Here is a 15,466-nt window from a genome sequence, read left to right on the forward strand (position 1 = left end):
TGCAGTGCAAGCAGTGGGAAAGTGGTCTGGAGGGCGGGGGTGGGGTGGGGGGGGAACGGCAGAGAGTGTGGCTGGCTGCTGGTTGTGCTCTTACTTTAGGGGGTTTGGATTTGTGTTTCCAGATCTTCACTTGAAGACAGCGAAGGACAATTTGTGGAAGGTAAGAGAGCCTCTTCCCCAGCACTTATATCCTGCCCACGTGTGTACTGTGAGTACCTGGGTGTTTGCTCAGGCCCGCAGAGCCAGCACACCCATGCTGGGAAGTGATAAACAGGAGACTGTCGAGTTGTTGCTGGACACGGTGTGCATATTGGGAAGCACAGGATTTTTTAGCAAAGAGATTAGCTGTAAAGATGCTTTAGATGCTTGTAAAGCTAATGAATTCCTTCCCTCCAAAAATGGGATAGCCTTTATTTTCTTAATCAGGACATAGCTTAGGAAAACAACAGATGGAGATTGCAATGAAAAAGTTTCTGTTCTAACTCTTTTCTAGAGTGGAAGTAGTATGTCTTACTTAACACGTAGGTTGTTTCCATCAAAGATATTAGTATTTATTTTGGTATGATTTGTGGGTAAAATAATCCTTGTATGTTCTTAATTGCATCTTTTCCAAATGTGGTGTTGTTATTTTGTGGCATGGTTTTTGCCAGAAGTGAAATAAAGTTACTGTGTACTAGTTTTGAAGATAAACTACATCCAGCCACCAGAGGTTTTCTCCTTCCTACAGGCTTAATGAAGTGAAAGCAAGAGGTCCTGTGGAGGAGGCAAGGGTGGGAGAGATATGGGATCATAAAATTTGGCAAAGCAAGTGATTGAGTGCAGTGTCTTTGTTAGTTTGTCAGCATCGCAGTTACAAGTAAAATATGCTTGTAAAATGCAAATTCAAGTTATTTTAAATGAAAATTGAAAAAATGCTTTCTCCCTTTTTTTTATTAGTAAGAACAGAGTCTTTCACTTATTTTTCATTGTTTTGTTGTTCTCTTGTGTAGGAATCAAAAATACAAAAACTGAGTAATACTGTTTATTCTCATGAATTATTGTAGAAATCTGTACAGCATATTCTGTTTGGAGGGTGTTCCTCGTCTTCCTCCTAAAATGAGACCTTGTCAGCAACAAGTGTGTTGATATATGGATCTGAAGGACTTGGGCACGATGCCAGCTCAGGCAATTTAAATGACATGGTTAATAGTGTCTCTACTGCCCTTATCACACAGTAGTTGTCTTTAATAAACTCAGTGACTTCCAAGTGATAATCACGGATGACAAATTAAGTGGAGTCCTAGCTCTCATGTTCAGTTGAACTCTTTTGCACCAGTTGGTAAATATGAAATGCTAGTTCCAGATGGAGTTTAAGAATTTGCAAAATATACCTCTCTCCTCTAAACACGTGATTTCTTTAAGACAAATAAGAGCTAAATAGATCATCTGAAAATATTTCTAAACCTGAAGTGTTCTCATGGATTCTATTGCTAGCAGTGTAATTTTTTAAAAATTTTTCTGTAGTAATAAATGTATGTGGAACACTGCATCCTTCAAACGAATCTTTATCAAGCACTTCAAAAGAGGAAACAATTTTCCATAAATTAGATAAGCCAGTACAGAAAATGTAACAAATTGAAACACTCTGTAACTCTTGTAAAGCATTTCAGATGGAAGTGAAAAAGATTATTCAATCAATTTCTGTTTGAAATAAGTAACCTTTAAAGAGCAGCAAATACAATTTCAGAAATACGCACACTGATAAGCAGCTGTTTCACAATGGGAATTTTAAAGTTCTTTGAGTACTTCTGGTAATAGTACCAACTTTTCCCCTTGTTAAATTAAGATTACTGCATAATGTGTAACTACATAAGAGGCAGAGTAGTACAATTGGCAGTTTAACTGCAAATTGGATGTATGATTCCTTAGTATATGACTTTTTTTTTGAAAGGTTTGATCCTAAAAATATCATTGCTGGATCTCATTTTCCTGATTTTCAAACCTGCTAGATCTTGCCAATAGCTGTAGAAATGCTCATGCTCTCAGCAGCTGTTAAGAGTTTGCTAAAGCACCTAATAATAATGTGTTTTAAATCTTGTGACTATGATGGAAATACAGTGCTGTGTGTTTAACTGATAAATTTGGAAATGTTCTTCTTAATGGTCAAGATTGTTTTATTTTGTGAAAATTTATACATAAATGCAAATTGTCATCACAGATTTTGTTTCTTGTGGATTTGTTTGCAAAATGCATTCCTTTGAGACTAGTGAAAACTAACAAGAAATTACCTATGTCTTAAAAGTTACAACAGATAAATAATAGTGCTTTCCTAAAAGCCTTGTACAAATGAAGCAGTCTAACAGATTTTTTTTTTTAACTTTGTGTCTCAAATCATATCACAGTCATACCAAAAGTTATTAAAGTGTTAACTTTTGTCAAAGTGAATGATATAACCTGAGGTAGTAATGAAATGTTACCATGAAAAACCTGTGGCCCAGAGAATGGGGCAAAGAAGGGAATGTGTCTTTATGTATAAATTCACTGTATAACAAATACGTGAACTTTGGCCACTCCTTGGCAATATGGATCTGTCCTATTCATTAAAACTAAATACTTGTTGGTTCCATGTAATATTTGGAAAGATACTGTGCCTTCACATCCTCGAGTATTCCTAGACATACTTTTTAATTGAGTTGATAGGTCGCTCCTATTTTTAGGTGCTCTGAAATGATGATAGTGGCTTTCTGATACACAGGATGTGAAGTTAAAAGTGATCTTCATGGTTAAGAATCATAACTTACTGCCTTTTTTTCCCTGCAGCCCTCCTCAAACCTGATAGCATTTTCAGTTCCACAGCTGGGCCCATGTTCCAGTTTTCTTTTTAGTTTGAAGGCTGGACAGAAGTCTTGTCAGTCTGCAGCTGAATACTCTGTGTAGGACTGGGTGTCCATGCTTGAAACCATACAGGTGTTACTCTTCCAGAAGTGTTGCCACCATTCCCAATTCCTTTTCCTAAACTACTTTTAGGAAATTATTTTATTTTATTTAACCAAATGCTAAGGATTTCTTCCCTAATAATGTATCACAGTAGAAACTACGTGCTAAGCATCACGTACTTGAAAAACTACAAACCTCAAAGGGTTGGGTTTTTCTGGGTGGGATTTGGTTTTTGTTGGTTGGTTGGTTTGGATTTGTTTGAGTCTTTTTGTGAAAACTAGACACATTAAATGTACAGAAAAAGTGTTCAGGTTCAGAAAGCTTTACAAATGTAGTGCATCTGAAGCATTTCTCTATGATATATATTTGTGTTTTACCCTCTCTTGTTTGCCATGCTCATCACTTAAGACCTGAAATTACCAGCATGCATAATAAGCACAGCCTTACTGTTGGAGGAATGCCACTGAAGTAACTGGAATAATTTTTGGTAAAGCAGTGCCCTATGTTTGCAGAATGGACTGGCCCTTGTCTTTTAAGCTCTGCAGGGAAGGGAATTGTCTTCAAAGTATAAGTGCCTGGCATGGCTGTATGTGCCAGAAATGGTAAATAATAACTAACAGTAGTTGACAATTTATGCAGACTTCTTTTTTTAATCATTATTATTATGATTTTGGAATTCGCCTATAGGGTGCTTTCCAGCAAAAAGAAAAATGCCAGAGTGGCTTCCAGCTGGGGCAAGATGTGCTGTGATGGCAAGAGAAGCTTTTAATCAGAATAGAACACACAATTAATCGATAGTATCTTCTGTGAAGCCGTCGGGCCAAAGCATCAACTGGCGTAAATCAGTGAATCTCCACTGAAGTCTGCAGAGGCACGACTGACTTATGCCAGATGATGTGAGTGTCCTTTTTGGCTTTAACAGTTTTCCTTTAATCTTTCTGCTGCTTAAACTTTTACTATGATCTGCCCACATTCCAGAAGCATGGAAGGATGATGGGATAATGTTTCCTTGCTTTCGTCCTCCTTTCAAGCCTTTGGAGGCTTTTCTTTTGCGTGATGGTATATTCTTCAGTTATATATGCTCTAGTGTCCTCTTCAAGCCAGTGAACATAGTTGCCCTTCTCAAAATCACACCTGTAATTATATTCTGAAAAACTCCAGTCTTGTCTAGCTTGCCAGATGCAAGTATATGGCAAATAGAATCCAGATCATAGTGTATTTTAATTAAAGATTTCTAATACTGTTGTTGATAATCCTCTTATTAACAATTTTTGTCACATGAAGAAGCTTTAAAACTTTGCACCCCACATCTATTTCCCAGAATAATTTTATTTTGTCTGCTAAGGGTTGTAATAGCTTTAGTCACTAAACTGCGTCATCCATACAAAATAGTTGAAAATGCTGAATTTGTCTTGTGTGGTGGGATGGCTCCCATGATAGTCACACAGTAAAGAGGAGAAATAAATATTTTTTCTCTTTCTCACAAGCCTATTCTTTCAAGAATAATAAATATTCTTGAAAGCAGTGTTAATAAACTAATTCTTGTTAGACATGGGAAATCTGTTTGACTAGAGATAGAAAATCTGATTGATTTTCAAATGTTCAAGCTAAATCTTGCTTCTCATTGAGTATAATGCCATTTCTAGAATTTCAGCATAAATATTTTTAACAAAATTTGCTTTGTTAAGTAATATAGAAAAGTAATCAAGTAGATGCCTGTGCAAAATTGATGGTTTTGAAGAAGGATTTGAGATACTTGTGAGTATGTGTGAGACTTGAAACAACAGAGAAATCATAAATCCTAAAACACAGGGACACAGGCATGTTCTGAGGAGAATGATATGGACTGCCTAACCATACATTTTTTCGCAAACTTCTCACCCCATGTCCAGTTTTTCGTGATCTTTATAAACTAATAATATCTTCATTGAAAAAGAAAGTAATAAGAGGAAAATATTGTGCCCAGATGCTGAACTGCAGAAAGTGACACAGAAATGTCTGTAGAGCCTGATAGAGAGTGGATCCTGCAAGTGGAAATGACCGTGCTCCATATCCTTTGAACTGACTGGAAAGTTACTTTCCTCTTTCCACTTGTCAGTTCTTCCAGAGCTATAAAGGACCATAGTAACCAAACCTTTCACCAACATTTTATAACAGCAGGAAATATATGTAATTACAACATTTCAAGTGACTCAGTAGAGATACGTAGAAAACCAATAATATATGCAATAATTTTTGTTTTTTACAGGCACTCAGATGTCTATTTTCTTTTTGTTTGGAAAAACTTTGGATGGAAATGGGGCTGGAAAAGGGCAAGAGTTGATGCCAAAAAAGTAAAGCACATTTCAGAACTTGTCTTGATTTTATTTTCTGTTGGTGATCCTGTCTTAGCAGAAAGTGAAAATATTACAATGAAACTCTAAACAGGACTGAAAAGCTGGAAGAGTGACATGTTTTCAAAAATGTGCCTTTTCAATATACTTCCATCTTGTATAAGAAGACATTTTTTCACTCTTGGTTTTGTATCTACTTTACTGTCAGGAGCACTTTGCTGGTCTGAAATTAGTCCTAGTGGGACATCAGCTCCAGCTAGATGACAGTTCGTAGCAGCTGAATATCTGATAGAATTCTATCTTAAGAACCTGATCCTGCTAATGTAACCTTGTTAGATTTCATAGGTAGCACGTTACAGTAAGGAAAACAAACTTCTAAACACTTACACTAGAATTCCTTAAAAATATGAATTTATAAGATGCTTTAATATGAGAGGGAAGTCCTGTTATTTCACAGGTTTTAGTGGTTTTCTTAAACTTCTGTATGGTAATTATAAACTGCAGCTAGTGACAAAGTATCAAATGCTGTAAACTTGCATTGTTGTGTCTAAAGATGCTTTTAGAGTAGCAAATACTTCACTGGCATTTAATCTATAGCAAAAGTAAAATAATTTCTCAGTTATTATTATTATTTGTTACATATTTCAAGGGTTTTTTCCCCCCACACCTTTTTAATAAAATTACACAAGTCTATAAAAGACAAGAGGTGGGTGTTGTGAAGTGATTAAGAAAAGTAAAAAAAATAAAATAATTTTCTAAGTAAAAATCAGTAATGATAGAAATGATTGGTTTTGTATGAGCTTTTTCCCTAAAGAGCAAATTGCCCCCCGAAGTGGTTTTTTTTTTCCCTTCAAAAGTTTTATAAATATTTTAAAACAGTGGAAGAACTTTATGTATTGTGTATTGCTTTTATCTTGTAGTAAGGATTTTTTTTGAGGCTAGATCTCTGAGGATTTTATATACCAACCTAAATGATTCTGTGATTCTGTATTAACTACAGACTGCTCCCAGCCACTCGCAAAAAGTCTGCATGGTGCTGACTCATGTAAGGCTTTTGTTTATAAGTAATTTGAGTAATATAATGGACACACTACGTTGGATAGCAGAACACCGAAAAGTTTGTGGATCAGGAGTTAAATCCTTCCAGCCTTGCTCTGCAGATGGTTTTGGGCAAGTTAAGTGTCCAGTTATATGAATCTGCAGCGGGAGGGGAACACATGGGACGGTTCAGACAGAAAGTTGTTTGTGTGGGAGTGTTTGCAAGACCAAAGCCTTGTACTGTAAGCTGGCTCTCATGTTTTCAAAATGAAAGCATTTTAACTTAGAAGCTTAAAAGTAGTTACTCTTAATTTAAATACACATTGACAGACTCCTGAAGTCTCCTAAGTGCCTTTCTGCTGTGACTTTGTATGCTGAGTTATCTATTTGAGAATTAAATAATCTATCGTGGCGAAATTAAAAGAAGAAAAAATCTGATCAAAGCAATTGTTAGAAATTACACTATTTGATAAGATCATCTGCTGAAAATAAAGGGGGAAATGAGATCTGACAGAGGTAAAACCAGGTAAATAGCTTTCAGCTCTGCTTTTGTTATTCAAGAAGAAAGAGAAACAATAGGTGCTGTTTAGAGTCAGGAGCTGCCCTTCTAACCTCTGCTGCTCTTAAAATGCCTGAAGGTTATTGCACGGTTCATGGTGGCTTTTATGTTTGCAGTTCAACTTTTAATTTTCTAACAAAAGGAGATGTGGTACCAGCCTGCTGATAAACACTGTATGGAACAATCAGAGAAAGGAATGGAAATATTCCCTCACACTTTTTTTCCTCCATTCCAGTTACTGAAATATTACTGTGATATTTTTAACAGAAGAAGAGCACTTCTTCTTATGTTAAACTGCCAAAGCTGGAAACTGATTTTTTAAAAGTAGGGACATTAGGAGGATGGGATGTGCTTTTGCATTTAATAACCCCAGCCCAAATGCTGTCGCATGCTGTTATGGGAAATGATCTGAACATCCACAGGGGCTGAATGTATTTCAATAAGATTTTTAATTCTTGCTGCACTGGTAAAACAGTGCCGAGTTTGCCTTAAATCCAGCCTTCGCCGCATCAAAATTCCAGCTGCCTGGCCCAGGAGTGTTCCCACTGAGTGAGAGAAGCACCCTTTCTGCGCAAGCTGTAAAGTGGTGCACAGTGTCAGTAACACAGAAACTTCAGTCAGTGCTCGGGTCCTGTCCTTACAAGAGCTGTTTGAATTTGTTGGCGCGATCATTGCCGCTGTTTGGAATACCGTGCTTGCTGTGATGCTTTGTACTCGGATACCAGTGCGATCAGAGGAGAGAAGGGGTCAACTTCTGAAGGTATTGTTTTCAAGCACAGCTGAAAGTAATGGAATGTAACAGTTTTAGGAATGTACACCTGTGAGTATATAATAAGACAGTATCTGTTTGTGTATTTTCACCACTGACATTCAGATCAAAGGTCCCCTAGGTGGTGGTGGTGTAAGAAAAAGGGAAAGGGGCCACATGTCTCGGCAACTCTGACCTGTCGTCCTGTTTGTTGTTTGCAAGTTTTCACTAGAAAATCAGTCATGAGCCTGTTTCGATGAGGTGACTTACTTTCAGTTACTACATACAAATGTGCAGTTCAAAAAACTGGTAGTGATTAGAAGAAAAAATACTGTTAGAAAATGCTGCCACTTAAATACCAAAACCAATGTCCAGTCTTGCGTTGAACAGCACTGGGATATTGTCACAAGCCCTTAAAAAATCCCATTGTGTTTTGAGGCAGAGACCTCTGGATGACCGATGCCAAAAAGGCTGACAAGTAAACTGAGAAACATCTTCAAGCCTTTACAAACACATACCAGCTAAAACAAAAAGCCGAGGCGGCATCTGTCTCTTGCCCTTCAGCTTGCTTAAAGCTAAAGGAAATCTATCCCAAATGGAGGAGAATCTTCCAGGCCCTGGAAGATGTTTAATTAATTATCAATTTCATCCTTCTCATTAAATGTCTTTTCTTTTGTCACATGGGCAAATTAAAGAGATGATTACACCTGGGAGAAACAATGACACCTGTTAAATCTTCCTCTGTTGCTGAGCATGGTTAAAAAAAAATAGATTTAATTTTAGATATGCAGAATAAGTAGAGTTATGCTCGGTTTATTTTTATGCGGGTTATGTGGATGTGTGCTCGTAAATATTTGTGTCATTATAATGTATGCTATTGCTCCTGGCAGTAATTCTCATCTTCTTTAACTGAGCTTGCTGAAAAACTAGCTTTTTAAAAAAATTTATTAAGGTAGAGAGACTTCTACCATCAATTTTTCTCTTGCTTCTGTGACACATCTGACTTAGATGTATAACAAAGGTGTTTTACATGAGAGTCCTGATGTTATTTTTCATGTTGCTTCAGTCCTGGCACCTTGTTAGCTATGGGGAATTTCAGGCATAATTTTCCATTGACTTGAGGAAACCAGCAGCCACACCGTTAGACTTTTGCATGGAAATCTGAATGTAGATACGGCATGAAGGAAACTGCTTATCATTTTGGGTGCATGTTTGGTAATAAGAAGTAAGCCAGGGGTGTTGGGTAACTGTGGTCATCAAGAGCTTAGTTTGGTGTCTGTTCTCCAAGTGCATAAGGCCTCTTGCAATCATTTTTTAGCATGTGGTGGAAAGTTACCAGTGCTTTGATGATACACATTTTTCTCTTTCCTGGTGGGCTCTGCAGCTCCAGTTTGCTCTGGTTGAATTCCTGGGGCACACAGATTGCTTTCTGGACTCAGGCCTGGGAAATCTGTACCTTACTAGGTGATAAAGAGGGTTGTTTAGACAGTTTGATTTAAGATATTATTTCTGAGGTAGAGATTGAGATCAAGGCCTTATTTTGCTTTACCCAGATTTATTCCACAGAAAATTACAAGCTGGGTGTAATTTGCAAATGTTTTCTTTAGTTGCAAAGTTTTCACAGTGTGTTCTCCCAGTCGAAGGGTGGGGAAAATATGCAAAAAGGCCTGTGACAGCATTTTACACAACCCTTGGCCACATGGTTTTGTTTTATTTTTGTTTTCTGTTGGCAGGCACTAAAGGGGGTGTTAATTCGTGGCCTGCTAATTTTGCTTAGGAGGTCTATTCAGCCAGCAGAACAAAAAAAAGGGTTGCCAGCCTTGCTGTTTCCTATGGCAGCTGTGGCACAAGAGCGGCAAGTGCTACTCTGATCACAGGGCTGGACTACTGTAGTTCACTCGCAGTTAAAGCCTTCAGCCCAGCCCCTATTTAGCTTGCCCACTGCGTCTTTGGAGAGCAGCAGTGTGCCTTCTGGTGTGTCACACCTCTGGCTTTTTGGGTTGTCAAATTATGTGAAGTGGTGACTTAACTTTAAGGTGGTGGCTCTGCTCTCTGCTGTAAGCATTTCAAAGCTACATGGCAAGACCTCGTTACCTTAAAGATTGCTTCCTGAAGCTTCAGCCTGAAGAATGTATGCAAGAATGAATATACATATGAATTAATATAATTTTCCCACCATTATATTGACTATGAGCAGAGGGGATGAGATGTTTACCTCCTGGACCCTGCCCCAGGCCTCCAGTTGTATCTTTGGTCCGTCTTCAGCCATTTGGCCAAAGTGGCTTTGGTCCAGAAGGTGTAGGTCCACAACAGTTTGAACTCCCTCTTTCCTTGCAGTTCCTGCCCTCTCCATTGCTCTAGAGCTGGCTCACAGCTGATCCCATACAAGCCACCCTACAGACTCCAACCTGCAGACTAAACCACAGAAAATCAAGAAGCATTCTGCAGGGTTATCTCTCCAAACTGACTTTTCACAGCAGTGGACCAGTTCTGCCACCAGCAGCAAAGAGGTGGTGGTGGGAGCAGAGAGCCTGGACAAGGAACAATGATAGCGCAGCCCTACTACCAACACAATTTAACTACCTTTGAAGTATTGTGAAAATGCAGCTCTTTCCTAGCAGTGAGGTTATTGCCTGTATTTCTAAGCAGGAAAGCCTTTTATTAATTGTTTATCACATGTCTGGACACATGAGAGAGCAAGACGAAAGCCTGGGACATGGTTAAGCATCACTGTCAGAGAGGCTGGGGTAGGTGTCTCTTAAATGTCAAAATCCTTGTTGTCAGCGCTGAGAGATGGTCTGTAATGTCATGTTATTTTTCTTTATATTTCAAGATAATATATCAGCATATCATTTAAATCCAAGGAACAAGGGTGCAGTCTGTCTAGCTCTATGCATCTCTAGTTCCAGCTTTCTTATAAAAAAACTTAATACCATAGCAGGCATTTTTGGCTGAGGAAAGGGGTCTATTTACAGTGTTTACGTAATTATTTTTTTTTCTGGAGGAAATGCCAGTCACTGTACTTCATACTTTAGGTGATTAGCCAGTGGGAGAAAATGAGTTTGTTGCTGTTTAGTTTGCTAAAGACAATGAAATGTATTCTGCTTATGTTTTTGCCTTTCAAATATCAGATTTTATATTTTTTTGTTTTTCTAAAACAAGGCTAAAGAACTAAAATAGGAGCTGTCTGAGTCTGAAACTGGTAATATGACAGTAATGATAAATACTTTATAAAATTTATTTTCATATTTTGGTAATCAGCTGGAATGCTGAATAAATCAAAACACCAAAACCTGAATGTGCTACATGTATAACTTAAAAAAAGGACAAGTAAAATTTGATTAAAATACCTTGCCCTGACAGTTGCTGAAGTTTTCATCTCTTGATGTATGAAATGTTAAAAGCCAGCAAAAATACCTAGTGAGACAGAGAGTTCAAAGAGAGGAGGAAAGAAAAAAAAGCTAAGCAAGAGAAACAAGTGGATTTTGATACAAAAATAAAGGTAGCAACAAGTGTAATACCTTCTGTCTTCAGAATATTGTTGAAATTAATATAAATTCCATCCTTGGAGGAGCTTTGTTATGTTATTCATGTGTTAAAGTGATTTTTATATCATTTTTGCTTATATTTAAGTGGGATTTCTCTCATATAAACAAAGTAACACACACTCAAAGACTCTTTCTGCCTCATTTAAACACCCCACCTTATCAAAACTCCATTTCCCTGAGTGATGGATCATGGCTCTGGATGGGAGAATGAAGTATTCAATTACCTTATTTTCATGTGCTAATGAAGCAGAATGTGGCTTTAGGGGTTTTCTTTTCAGCAAGGTAGCCTGTTTGGTTATGCACATGCCACCTTCTTATGTTTCCTTCCGTGTCCCTGCCTACACTCAGGCGGCAACGGGGCTAATCCGTCTGCCTGACAGCGAGCCTTGGCCTTCTTCAGCCCAGCAGGAGCAGCCCTGGCCTGTAATTAGCGGAGCCATCAAGCCAAACTGTTTGGCTCGAAATTATTTCTTTTGGCACCTCTTGCAACAACTTTATACACTGGGAATCCGTGATGGGTGGCTGTTTTGGGGGTTTTTCCCTCAATTTTTCTCTGCATCACCGAGTGCTGATGTGAGCTTACAATTTCTCAGCCAGCTCTGATAACTCTGCCTGTCTTCAAATGGGAAATTTGAAATTTGGGAAAATTGGGAAATTTTGCAATTTTAAAAAGACAGCTTTTAAGTGTTTTCCATGGTTTGTTCAACTGAGTTGAAAAGTGCGGGTACATTTGTGACCACAAGTCAGAAGGTAAAAGGAATTTTTTATAAGAGTGTTATGCTTCTGTGGATGTAGGAAAGGCATGTATTCAGCTCACACTCTTCTCAGTACTGGGACATGCACCTCTGGCATCCTCAGCTTCACTTCCATGGGGGATAGTGGTTTAATGGATAGGATGTACCTTTGTACCCTTACATTGTACCCTTGATGTTAAGCTTTAACTTAGTGCTTTGACAGAAATAGAATATAAGTGTTTGATGCGTCACACAATATCCCCTTGGCTGCAGTTGCAAGTCCTTTTGGCATCATATAATGAAAATAAACACATTTGGGGTTTTTTTTTCTAGCAACCGTACGCTAGGAATTACTGTGTCAACTTCACCGCAATGGATGATGGAGAAAAATAGCTGTACAGGCATTAAGAGTTACTCACTGATAGTTATGAAAATGAGGAATTGGAAAAAGGCAACAATTTTTCCCTTATTCCTTCTCCTAGGGAGTGAAATAAAAAAAAAAAAAAAAAAAAAAAAAGCTTTACAATGTACATTGAAACAGATGCAAGTTTGGAATTTTTGTGTGTGTGGAGACTTCTGAAGAAAGAAAAGAATGACTTAAATGGTTGTGGTAGGTGTAAGAATAGTCACCTTCAATTCAATTCTCCTAGCAGGTAAAAGGAGGAAGTGTAGTAGACACTGAGGATTTTGTAAGGTGCACCATGTGGCTTGGCATTCTGGCTTTTGCTGAAGAGGGAAAGAAAGTGTGAAAACAAAAACTGGATATGTTTTTTTATATGCTCTTTCACAAAGGTACCCATGTTAAAGGTTTAGTGGTTTAGTCTGGTCAGGAATTACAGCTGAAAAAGTTAGGTGGTGAAGGATAACAGTCTTCAGCACTTGAATCCTATTGAAATGGAGCTTTAAAAAAATAATATTCCAAGCAGCGTGTGTTAAAGGCAGAGAGAGATTGAGAAGCCGCCCTGATCATTGTGGGTACCTGACCAGTAGTTTGAAGTTATATATGTTAAGATTATATATGTTAAGACTGCTGGGGGAAGATGACTGGAGGAATGTGTAAGAAAATGAGGTAACCTAATAACACACGTGTCTGAAGTGCATCACAAGCCAGATTTGATCAATGCAGTGATATTACCAGCTCCTTTTCTTGGAGGTGAGGCCAATACCATGTTCTGCTGTTGCTGGTCAATATGGCTTTTGTGCAAATATCCCAGCCAGTGCTGCTCCCAGGAAATTCACCTCATGTGAAGGAAATTCCCCGCATGCTTCCCCAACTCCAGCCTTCCTCTGCATGGAGGGGAATTTCCATGCCTCTCCCTTATCTCTTGCCTATCCTATCTCCAAAGTGTGCTAGGGAAAAACAAGGGGTATTTGGAGCTCTGCAGAGTACTAGCTGCCTTCGGCAACCAGAGATGCATATTGTGGTCTGGCCAAAGTTACAGCAGCTCTTTCATCCCTCAGATTTGGGGAAACAGCTCTGTGCTCTTCAGCTAGAGCTGTGTAAAGGAGGTTTTCATGACAAATGACTTTGCCAATACGTGCTGTTGTGGAGAGCACAGGAATTAACATGATTGGTTATGAATTCAGTTTGTTGTTTTGGTTAAGAGTTGGAGAGTTTTCAGCTGAAACTTTTTTAAGCTTTTAGTTTCTTTAATCATTCTCAAAGTGTAATATCTCAGAGTGTCCCTTTTGAAATAAAACATGTATTTTAAAAAATACTCAGATTTTCTTTGGGAATACTTGAGACTTAGTTGTTTCACACTGTTTAATGTTATTTTTCATCCCAAAACAAAATTTTACAACATGCAGAAAAACCCCCACCTCCTGCCTTCCTAATCGGTTTTGAGACAATTCTCCTCCTTCCCTCCACTTCCTTTTCTATGACACTCTCTTGGATCTGAGTAAGTAGAATGCCTGGTATCTCAGTATGGCTTGAATTTACTGAAACAAACTTTCCAGAATTTTGGAAAAAATAAAGGGAAGAAATGTAGCAGAATGTCACCTGAAAAAGTAAACTTATTAATAGTGCTGCACTTGGCAAGAGCAGATACTTACTGTGCATTCAGAGCTGCTAGCAAATAAAATTTGTGAGAAACTACATGCCTATTTTGCAAAATTGTATTTCTTAGAATCAAAATAAGTTTCACACTTCTTTAGTTACCCCAGCTTTCAGCTTATTTCCCATGCATTTCTCAGCTGAAAACATCCCCCTAAAGCTACTCTTTTTAGCTCACTTTCTGATTCTCATACTTCAGTACCCTGCTGAACCTGATTAAAGCTGGAAATAGTGCATTGATTTTTGTTTCCGTGAGTATGCTTACTAAATTCTTTAGAAATTGGTAAGCTGGTGTGTTTTGGAAAACTCCTCTCAGAAAAAAACAAGATTTTTTTCACTGCTTTCCATTTTAGATTGATGATGACAGGAAATAGAAAAAAAACCAAACAAACAACATTTTATGGTGGTAGAGGTAATACCTTCTACATTATTTTATATTGGGAAATGTTTTGAATTTGTTTTACAGTGATGTGTCTTGCACTGTGATATGTCTTCATATATTTATATATACATAATTCCTGGGCATGAATTTTTTTATGGGAAGCAGTTGTCTTATTGAATTTCATGTCACTTAGGAGAGAACTGTGAAAGTTGTATGATCATGCAGCTTAACTTTTGTATATAATAGGTATGCACAGCATAACCACCAAAGCTGGAGCACTGAATTGCAGTATTCAGTGCCTAACAGTTTATAAGACAGCTGTATTATTACTTCAGAGATTCACAGACTAGCAGTCCTCCTCCTGCCTGGTTATATATAGTATAAAATTTATCTCTCCTAAGAAATATAAAAAACCAACAGGATCAAAATCCAAGCAAAACCAGGAAGAATTGATAGTGCAAAAATAGCAAAAGTTACCTCAAGAAGAGAAACCTTCCCAGTGAACTGATTACAAGTCTAAGATTAGTATTTAGACAACGTTGCTTCTTTCATATCAATAAACTTATGCAGATATACTGGACCATAGAGTTACACTGTGGCAGGGTAGGCAGCCGTGTCCTGGGGAAACTGAAAGCACTTACAGCTAAACCCTCACCACTGCATTAAGTTCAACCTGCTGCTGCAACTGTTGTGCATAGGTAATCATAGAGCCACACTTAGGCTGTCCTGTGTTTGATTCCACTTCAGCTTCTGTGTAATCTTAAGAATCTGAGCAAGTAAAGCCATGGCAGTAGCCTGTTCTTGAGGTGACCAAAATTTGGTAAATGTCAGAAATCCACATCTGAAATAAGAGGTCACATGTTTTTTTACCAAGCACAGATGAAGAAAAAAGGCTCTTTGATGTGGCTCTAGTGTAGTATCAGCTTTGTCTGTAACAAGACCTTTGCACTTCAAGCTTGATTTGTGTATAAAAGGCTGTTCTGTTGGGTGGAAGGGCTGATACAGGCTTATCCTTCCTGTCCTCTTCACCCCCACCCACCTTCTGTACCTCTCCGGTGATCTCTGTTTTGGCTGGCTTGAGTCTCAGCCAGCTAGTCCTCATCCCAGCCCAATCACCTAAACCCCTCAGATAATCCCATTCCAGTGCATAAA

At 38.1% G+C, this 15,466-nt stretch overlaps 1 protein-coding gene across 7 annotated transcripts in view; it reads left to right on the forward strand.

Moving 5' to 3' along the window:
* The window catches only part of PRDM1 (PR/SET domain 1), a 102,197-nt gene that overhangs the window by 2,425 nt on the left and 84,306 nt on the right, over positions 1 to 15,466 (forward strand). For all 7 annotated transcript variants that reach the window (XM_086876687.1, XM_086876686.1, XM_086876685.1 and 4 more), the window contains exon 3: positions 123 to 160. The gene's annotated coding sequence lies outside the window, so the exon portion shown is untranslated. The remainder of the gene's footprint in view (positions 1 to 122; positions 161 to 15,466) is intronic.

Source organism: Cyanistes caeruleus, chromosome 2 (assembly GCF_971803275.1).
Source record: "Cyanistes caeruleus chromosome 2, bCyaCae1.hap1.1, whole genome shotgun sequence".
NCBI classification, from domain to species: Eukaryota; Metazoa; Chordata; class Aves; order Passeriformes; family Paridae; genus Cyanistes; species Cyanistes caeruleus.